General features: G+C 41.6%; 1 non-coding gene across 1 annotated transcript; it reads right to left on the bottom strand.

The window, feature by feature from the left end:
- Nucleotides 1-6,964: 6,964 nt before the first annotated feature.
- Nucleotides 6,965-7,071, bottom strand: LOC118622048. Its single transcript, XR_004957886.1, has one exon. It is a non-coding gene; the product is annotated as a U6 spliceosomal RNA (small nuclear RNA).
- Nucleotides 7,072-8,413: the final 1,342 nt, after the last annotated feature.

Consider the following 8,413-nt stretch of genomic DNA (forward strand, 5'->3'; position numbering starts at 1 on the left):
TTTCTCTAATAGTGGGGATGGGCCACACTGAGTCATCCACTCTCTTGCCCAGTCCCCTGAGAACCTAAGAGAGTCATTTACTTGAGAATTATCAGGATGAGCAATGCACGGTCTGTGGCTGTAGAGTGGGGCCGGGGCAGCTGAACTTTTGGGCCCCCTGGCAGCATTAGGCAGAGGAGGCTCAAAGGAGAGCCTGCGTCTCAGAGTGGTTGGATGGAGCCCGATCAGGTCAATTTACTCTACAGAACTTAGATATGGCCCCCGAGGCATGTTCCCAGAGCTCTGGGTTGCCCTCACCTACTTCCTGTTTCTGCCCAAGCTGGTGAAGTGTATCACGATGGGGTGGGGCTGGAGGGGTCCCTGCTCTGGATGGACCTGTGTTTTACTCCTTGTAAATTAAATCTGGAAAATTCCTCCCTTTCCTCCTTTACAATTGCTAAGCCTGTGTGTGGGAGAATAAAGCAGGAGCTTCCTATATACCATGATTTGGGGGAGGGGGGGCAAATAAAGTCCCTGAGAAGACATGCCACGTGTTTTAACACTCCCTAAAGGACACCCTCCTTTGAGTGAAGGCATTAAAAGGGCTGTGACAGTCTGGCTGGTGTGGCTCAGTGGCTGAGCGTCGACCCGTGAACCGAGAGGTCGCCGGTTCGATTCCCAGTCAGGGCACATGCCCAGGTTGTGGGCCCGATCCCCATTGGGGGCATGCAGGAGGCGGTCAACCGATGTTCTCTCATTGATGTTTCTATATCTCTCTCTCCCTCTCACTTCCTTTCTCTAAAATCATTACAGGAAAAAAAATTTTTTTTTTAAAAAGGGGCTATGACAAAGCAAATGAGGTTTGGGTGGTCTAACATATAAACCTTTTTTCTGTTATTAATACCTTAATTAATTAGTTTATCAGGCTTGATCACTGGGACATGTGAACTCTGAAAATAGCACCTTGGACTAGTTACTTTTTTTTTAATCCTCACCTGAGGATATGTTTTTCTTGATTTTTAGAGAGAGAGGAAGGTGGGGGAGAGAGAGAGAGAAACATCGATGTGAGAGAAACATCTATTGATTGCCTCTCATACACACCCTGACTTGAGATCGAACCTGCAACCTGGGTATGGGACCTGACCAAGAATCAAATCCGAAACCTTTTTGTGTATAGGATAATGCTCTAACCAACTAAGCCACCCCACCGGAGCTGGACTGGGTACTTTTACTGCAGCCTGGGAGCCCAGATTGTCAGATTCAGATTCCTGCATAATCCTGCCAATGATAATTCCAGGCATCACATTGAGACTTTGTATGTAAAGTATCAAAATATGATAACAAACGAAAAACAGAAAAACAGTACGCGCTTAGCAGTCCACATTCCTTTGCTGGTTCAGAAGCTACATTCTTTGTATTGCAAGAAAGCAAAAGCCAAAGCAAGGTTGGGGGGAAATGTTTAAATACTGTGACCTCTCAATGATCCAAACCAGAAGAGGCAAGTGAGAAAGATTGTAAAGAATTCAGAGCAACAGATTATCCAGTATAGAAGTTCATGCTCACTCCATGCCGGCCTCCCACATCAGGCCTGGGTTTCTGAACACACTTCTGTTTGGGTCGCTGGTTGGCAACCTGGTCCTGGGGGTGCAGGTGTGTTCTGGTCTGTTTCTCCAGCTATGTGGTAAATCCAAAAGGACAGCTTCTGGCCCAGCAGGGGTGGAGGACAGCATTTTGGAGGGTAAGTTCAGAATAGGTGAGTATTAGCAAGCCCATTTGACTTCACAACCATATCACATCCTCTGATCTACCTTTGTACTTAAGCCAACCTTCTAATTTCCAAAAATAATTTATGAAAATAGCCCTGGCCGGTTTTCTCAGTGGTTAGAGCACCGGCCCGCGGACCACAGAGTCCAGGGTTCCGTTCCCGCTAAGGGCACGTACCTCAGTTGTGGTTTGTCCCCGGCCCAGTTGGGGTCGTGCAAGTGCCAGCCAGTTGATGTGTCTCTCTCGCATCGATGTTTCTCTCTCTTCCTCCCTCTCTCCCTCTCGCTCTGTCTGAAGATAAAAATAAAATGAAAATAATAGCTACAGAGAATCCGAATGGGAGAAGAGACACTCTTTCATGTTGCCCCACCCTGCCTCCAGAGTGACTTTCAGTTCCATCTACCAGTGTTCAGGAGTGTACTGCCAGGACTCGGGGCTCGAGGGGAGAGTTGGTTTCTGACTCAGCCTTTACCAACAGCCTCACCCAGGCCCCGAGGCTATTCATATGCTTGTGTATACTTTTCCACACACCTCCCAGAACAGTGACTATATAAGCCTGGACAACTGTGAAACGAATGCTTCTGTGTTAGATACTAAGAAGGATACCGAGGTTACAAAAGTGAAAGAAGTCCTGGATGGTTTGGCTCAGCGGTTAGAGTGTTGGCCCACGGACCAAAGAGTTGTAGGTTCGATTCTGGTCACAGCATGTACCTCTGTTGCGGTTCGGCTCCTGGCCATGGTCAGGGACATGCTGGAGGCATAAAACAGAGGTACTTATAGAGGATGTAGGCACATAGAGGAGGAAATGAGAAGGGAAGCTTTCAAAGAGAATATATATTTTTTGGCTGCTAATAATAAGATATACAACTACAGTGGCCTAAGAAGTCAAAATATTTCTTATCTCATATAACAAGAAGTATGAAGACAGGAAGTACGGGTTTGGTCTGTGTACCATTAAGAACCAGGCTCCTGCCCTGGCCAGTGTGGCTCAGTTGGTTGGGCATGGTCCCGTGCACCAAAAGGTTGAGGGTTCGATTCTCGGTCAGGGCACATGCCCAGGTTGCAGGCCTCTGGTAGGGGTGCGTGCAGGAGGCAGCAAGTTGATCTTTCTTTCTCACATCAATGTTTCTCTCTCTCCCTTCCACTCTCTCTTCAATAAAAACAACCTTGGGTGAGAATTAAAAAAAAAAAAGTCCCAGGTTCCGTTCATCCTAGGCATGGGGAGAAAAGCGTTCATTTTACTTTAAAGTTTCTCCATTCTCCATCGTGGATTTAATATGAATATTCCATTTTTGTATTCATCATTTCTGATTCGTCAGTTCTGGATTTCTCCAGTGAAAAAATATATTACAGTTTTTAAAACTGTAATAACTCACTCAGTCCCAAAATGTTTTCTTTATTTATGCTACATGCACGAAGCAATCTCTTTCAGTTCTGCAGTGGTGACTATACACCCCCTGACAGTCTCCAGTGTTGGTGACTGAGCCTTTGAAACAATTGTTTTAGAGTACAGAGATAATGCCTCTCTCGTTCTAATCAAAATGACAAACTAGATCAACTTAATTGTATTTGAAAAGTTTTAGGAAGAAACAGCAAGGTTGCAGTTTTTAAAAACTGCGTTTATTTGTTTGATTACACAAGAGTAATACATGCGCATCCTAGAAGTTATGGGCAATTAAGAAGTTCGCACAAGGTGAAGATGTGGAGAGACAAACGGGACCTCCTGGAGTGGTGCAATGCACAGCCCACGAGGCCATAGGTGGCCACCTTATTCTGAGCTCAGAGCAAGAGATGAAAAGATCCCCCATGATTCTACCTCCCAGCAACATCATAAACATTTTGCTGAGTTTCCTTCCAGTCTTTCTTTTAGGTATATTGTATTTTTATTTTACTTTTTAATTAATTAATTAATTAATTAATTAATTAATTTTTGTTACAGATGTTTCTCCTTTCCCCCCCACTGATACCCCCCTCCCCGTCCGCAGCTTTGTTGTCCATGTCCATTGTTCATGCACACATGCATATAAGTTCTGTGGTTTATCTCTCCCCCCGACCCCCTCTTCTGGGGATTGTCAGTCTGTACCCTACTTCCACATCTCTGGGACTACCCTATTCCTCACACTGTTATGTTCACTATATTCCACAAATAAGTGAGATCATGTGATATTTGCCTTTCTCTGCTTGGCTTGTTTCGCTTAGGATAATACTCTCCAGGTCCCTCCATGTCATCTCAAAGAATAAGAGATCTTTCTTTCTTACAGCTGCATAGTGTTCCATTGTGTATATGTACCACAGCTTTTTTATCCATTTGTCTACTGATGGACATTTGGGCTGTTTCCAGATCTTAGCTATTGTAAATAGTGCTGCTATGAACATGGGGGTACATATATTCTTCCTGATTGGTGTTTCAGGCTTCTTAGGGTATATTGTATTTTTAAACAATATTATAATGTATACCTGCTTGAAACCTCTTTTACTTAATAATTAATTTTAGACATTTAAAATATTGCATTAGCCCTGGCCGGTTTGGCTCAGCGGTTAGAGCGTCAGCCTGCGGTCCAGAGAGACCCGGGTTCGGTTCCCGCTAAGGGCACATACCTCGGTTGCAGTTTGTCCCCGGCCCTGGTTGGTCGTGGGGGTGGCAGCCACTCGATGTGTCCCTTTCACGTCGATGTTTCTCTCTTTCTCTCTCCCTCCCACTCTACCTGAACAAAAAATGGAACAAATGTCCTTGGGTGAGGATAAAAAAATAAAAAATAAAATAAAATATTTCATTAAATATCCTTGGAGATATCATTCTCAATGTATTTTCTTATTTCATTTAGCAAACTCTTATATAGAATTTTTCTTATGTGCCAACCACTTTAAAAATATTAGCTCGTGCCCTGGCCGGTTTGGCTCAGCAGTTAAAGCGTCGGCCTGCGGTCCAGAGAGACCCGGGTTCGGTTCCCATTAAGGGCACAGTTTGTCCCTGGCCCTGGTTGGTCGTGGGGGTGGCAGCCATTCGATGTGTCCCTTTCATGTCTCTGTCTCTGTCTCTGTCTCTCTCTCTTCTTCTCTCTCCCTCCCACTCTATCTGAACAAAAAATGGAAATATGTCCTCGGGTAAGGATAAAATATATATACATATATATATATCTTAGCTTGTGCAATCCTGCAGAAATGTCCTGTTTGCTACCCAAGACACCTCTGCCCTCATCCACCCGCTCCTGGCCCCTGACACTGAGCTGTTAACTTGCTGCTATAGTTTCTGTCACCTCGCTTCCCTTGAGTTTGGCCAGTGATGAGTCCGACTAGCATTCCTCACTGGATGCTCTCCCTGTGTTAGGATTTGCCACATGTATTTGCCTTCAACTAGAGTATATGTAATATAAAATCTCTACTGTATTTAGTTTAGGCTCAGTCATGTGACATGCATTGGCCAATGGAATGTTTACAGACTTGGTGTGAGCAGAGGCCTAAAATGGACTTGCTGGTTTGATTTGGCTTCTTGGCTGGTGGTAACAAAACAAGAGGCCCATGAAGCGTACCTGAATCCAGCCCATCAAAACCTGAGGCAGAGCTGCCCCAGTCAACCTGCGAGTGAGAAAACTAAATGCTTGCTACTGAGATTTGGGGTGGTTTGTATGCCCCGACATTGCAACAGTGGAGGCTAATCACAGATGTTTCAGGAGGCTGGAGAGTGAGGTATTTATGAAGGGTTGCTGGGCCTTCATCAAAGGGCACAGGTTCTCCTAGGATCTCTGTCTCTCTCTCCAGGTTCCAAGAAATGCCCCAAAAATCCCCTTAGGGAGGGGTATTGGGGGACTGGGTGAGAAGGTGAAGAGATTGAGAAGTACAGATTGGTAGCTACAAAATAGTCACGGGGATGTAAAGTACAGCATAGGAAATATAGTCAATAATATTGTGATAACTATGTATGGTGCTGGTTGGGTACTGGAAATATATGATTGTCTAACCGCTATGCTGTACACCTGAAACTCATATAAAATAATATTGAATGCAAACTATAACTGGAAAAAATAAATAATAAAAAAACAAAAGTTGCCTTTGTAAAAAAAAAAAAAAAAGTCCCTTTATTAAACTCTCCTCAAAATGCCTAATTCGAGTGTGCCACCTGTTTCCTGCATGGACTCTGGCTTAAAATTCTCATAACTCTTCTATGATGTAGGTACTATTATTGTACCCATTTTACTAATGAGGAAATTGAAACTGAGAGAGGTTAAATAACTTGTACAAGGTCACACAGCAAGTAAGTGGCAGAGCTGAGATTTGAATCCAGACAGGCTGGACTCATGCTGACTTGACGATGTTGCTATAGGTTCATCTAATGGCCTGTCAGAATTTATCTGACTCCCCATAGTCACTCATTTAGATGGTGCTTACACATTTGTTATAGGATTTTTGTTTGTTTTTCTCTTATAAATAATGCTTTGATGAGTAATCGCTGTATAATATTTGCTCATATTCAGGGTTAGGAACATTTCTAAAAGTAAAATTGTTGGATTAAAGAGTATGAATTTCTCTGTTCCATAACCCTTTCTTTTATTTTAAAAATTGTTTCCTTTTGACTATAAAAATGATCAGATTCGATAAATAAAATTCAACAGAAGTATATATCATAAAACATTAACAGCCCTGTAATTCCATATTCTCAAAAAAACATTGATTCAGGATCTAAGTGCTCTTTAATAACAATTAATAATAATTATTCATTTTTCTTATTAGAAAATCAATTAACATATACTGTAGAAATGCAGAAAAGTAAAAATAAAAAGAGCCCTGGCCGGTTTGGCTCAGCGGTTAGAGCTTGGCCTGCGGTCCCGAGAGACCCGGGTTCAGTTCCCACTAAGGGCGTGTACCTCGGTTGCAGTTTGTCCCCCGCCCTGGTTGGGTCGTGCAGGTGGCAGCCACTCCATGTGTCCCTTTCACGTTGATGTTTCTCTCTCTCTTCCTCTCTCTCCCTCCCACTCTATCTGAACAAAAAATGGAAAAATGTCCTCGGGTGAGGATAAAAAACAAACAAACAAACAAAAAATAAATAAATAAAAATAAAAGCTCATTTGTAACGCACAAGTTATGTTCTGCAAGTGTGCCCCTGGTAACGTGCTTTTCTTCACATAACAATATACATCGTCATGAATATTTTTGTGTCATTAAATATTCTTCTACTAGATTAACTACATAGTACGCATATTTCTATAACTGCTTCAATTTTTTTTTAAATCTGGAACGCTTCACGAATTTGCGTGTCATCCTTGCGCAGGGGCCACGCTCATCTTCTCTGTATCGTTCCAATTTTAGTGTGTGTGCTGCCGAAGCGAGTACTGACTGCCTCACATTTTACTGAAGCAACATACTATCAATTATGCAACCAACACCTGAGAACTAGACATTTAAGTTTCTTCCTTTTAACTACAATAAATAAAATTCCCATGCACATATTTCTGATTATTACTTTAAAATACATAAAGGTGTGAAATTGCTGGGTCAAAATGAATGCGCATTGAAAAAGCTTTTGATTCTTATTATCATAGGGCTCATGAAAGGCCGCCAATTCATTCTCCCACCAGCAAAGGTCATTATTGTTTAATTTTTTTCCCAGTGTTGTTAAGTTAAAAAAAAGAAAGAAAGGGATTATCTTTCTGGTTTGTATTTTTAATTTGCTTACTAAGGACATAGAACTTCTAATAATTTTTGTTGTTTTTATTACTGTGGTAAATTGTGTACTTTGCCATTTTTGTATTTGTAGTATGGTTGTCTTTTTCAAAACTACTTTGTAAGAATTCTTTTAAATGATCATATATGCAGTAAAAATGTTTGTACTTTTTTTTAGCAGATTTCTCCTATATTTAAATTTAATACATTGTGTTTTTTTTCAATCCTCACCTGAGGATATTTTTATATTTTATCTTCAGACAGAGTGGGAGGGAGAGAGAGAGAAACATCGATGTGAGAAAGACACATCGATTGATTGCCTCCTGCATGACCCCAACCGGGGCCGAGGACGAACTGCAACCAAAGTACATGCCCTTGGCCGGAATGGAACCCAGGACTCTTTGGTCCGCAGGCCAACACTCTAACTGCTGAGCCAAACCTGCCAGGGCCAAATTTAATGTTTTTACCTTTTGGCGACTGCCTTTCATATTATATTTAGAAAGGTTTTCTTCACCCAAAGATCCCATTAACATTCACTGGTTCTTCTGATTCTTTGGTATCCTTATTTTTTCACTTGAAAAGTTGTAAGCCATATGAAATCTATTTTGGTATTTTGGGAGCAGCAGGGACCTAATTTTATTGGCATTCAAATAATCAATCTACTCGCCCAACATCACTCACTACATAAACTACTATTCCCCAGCTGACCTTTATTCTACACCAAATTTCTTACATACTTGGGGTTCTCTGAACATTTTATTTTGTTGCATTGATTGACCAATTCAGTACCAACACCTCACTGTTTAAAGTACTGTGGTTTAATAATTTTCAATACCCAGTGGAACAATTCCCCCATCTTCATAATTGTTCTTTCTGAAAATTTTTTTGAACTTTTCTTCAGTAGATATTCTAGAAGATCAACTTTAGAATCATTTTGTCACAATCCAAGAAAAATCTTGTTGAGATTGTTGCTAAAACTGCATTCAATTTATTAACTAATTTGGGGAAAACT

Source organism: Molossus molossus, unplaced genomic scaffold, assembly GCF_014108415.1.
Source record: "Molossus molossus isolate mMolMol1 unplaced genomic scaffold, mMolMol1.p scaffold_m16_p_8, whole genome shotgun sequence".
NCBI classification, from domain to species: Eukaryota; Metazoa; Chordata; class Mammalia; order Chiroptera; family Molossidae; genus Molossus; species Molossus molossus.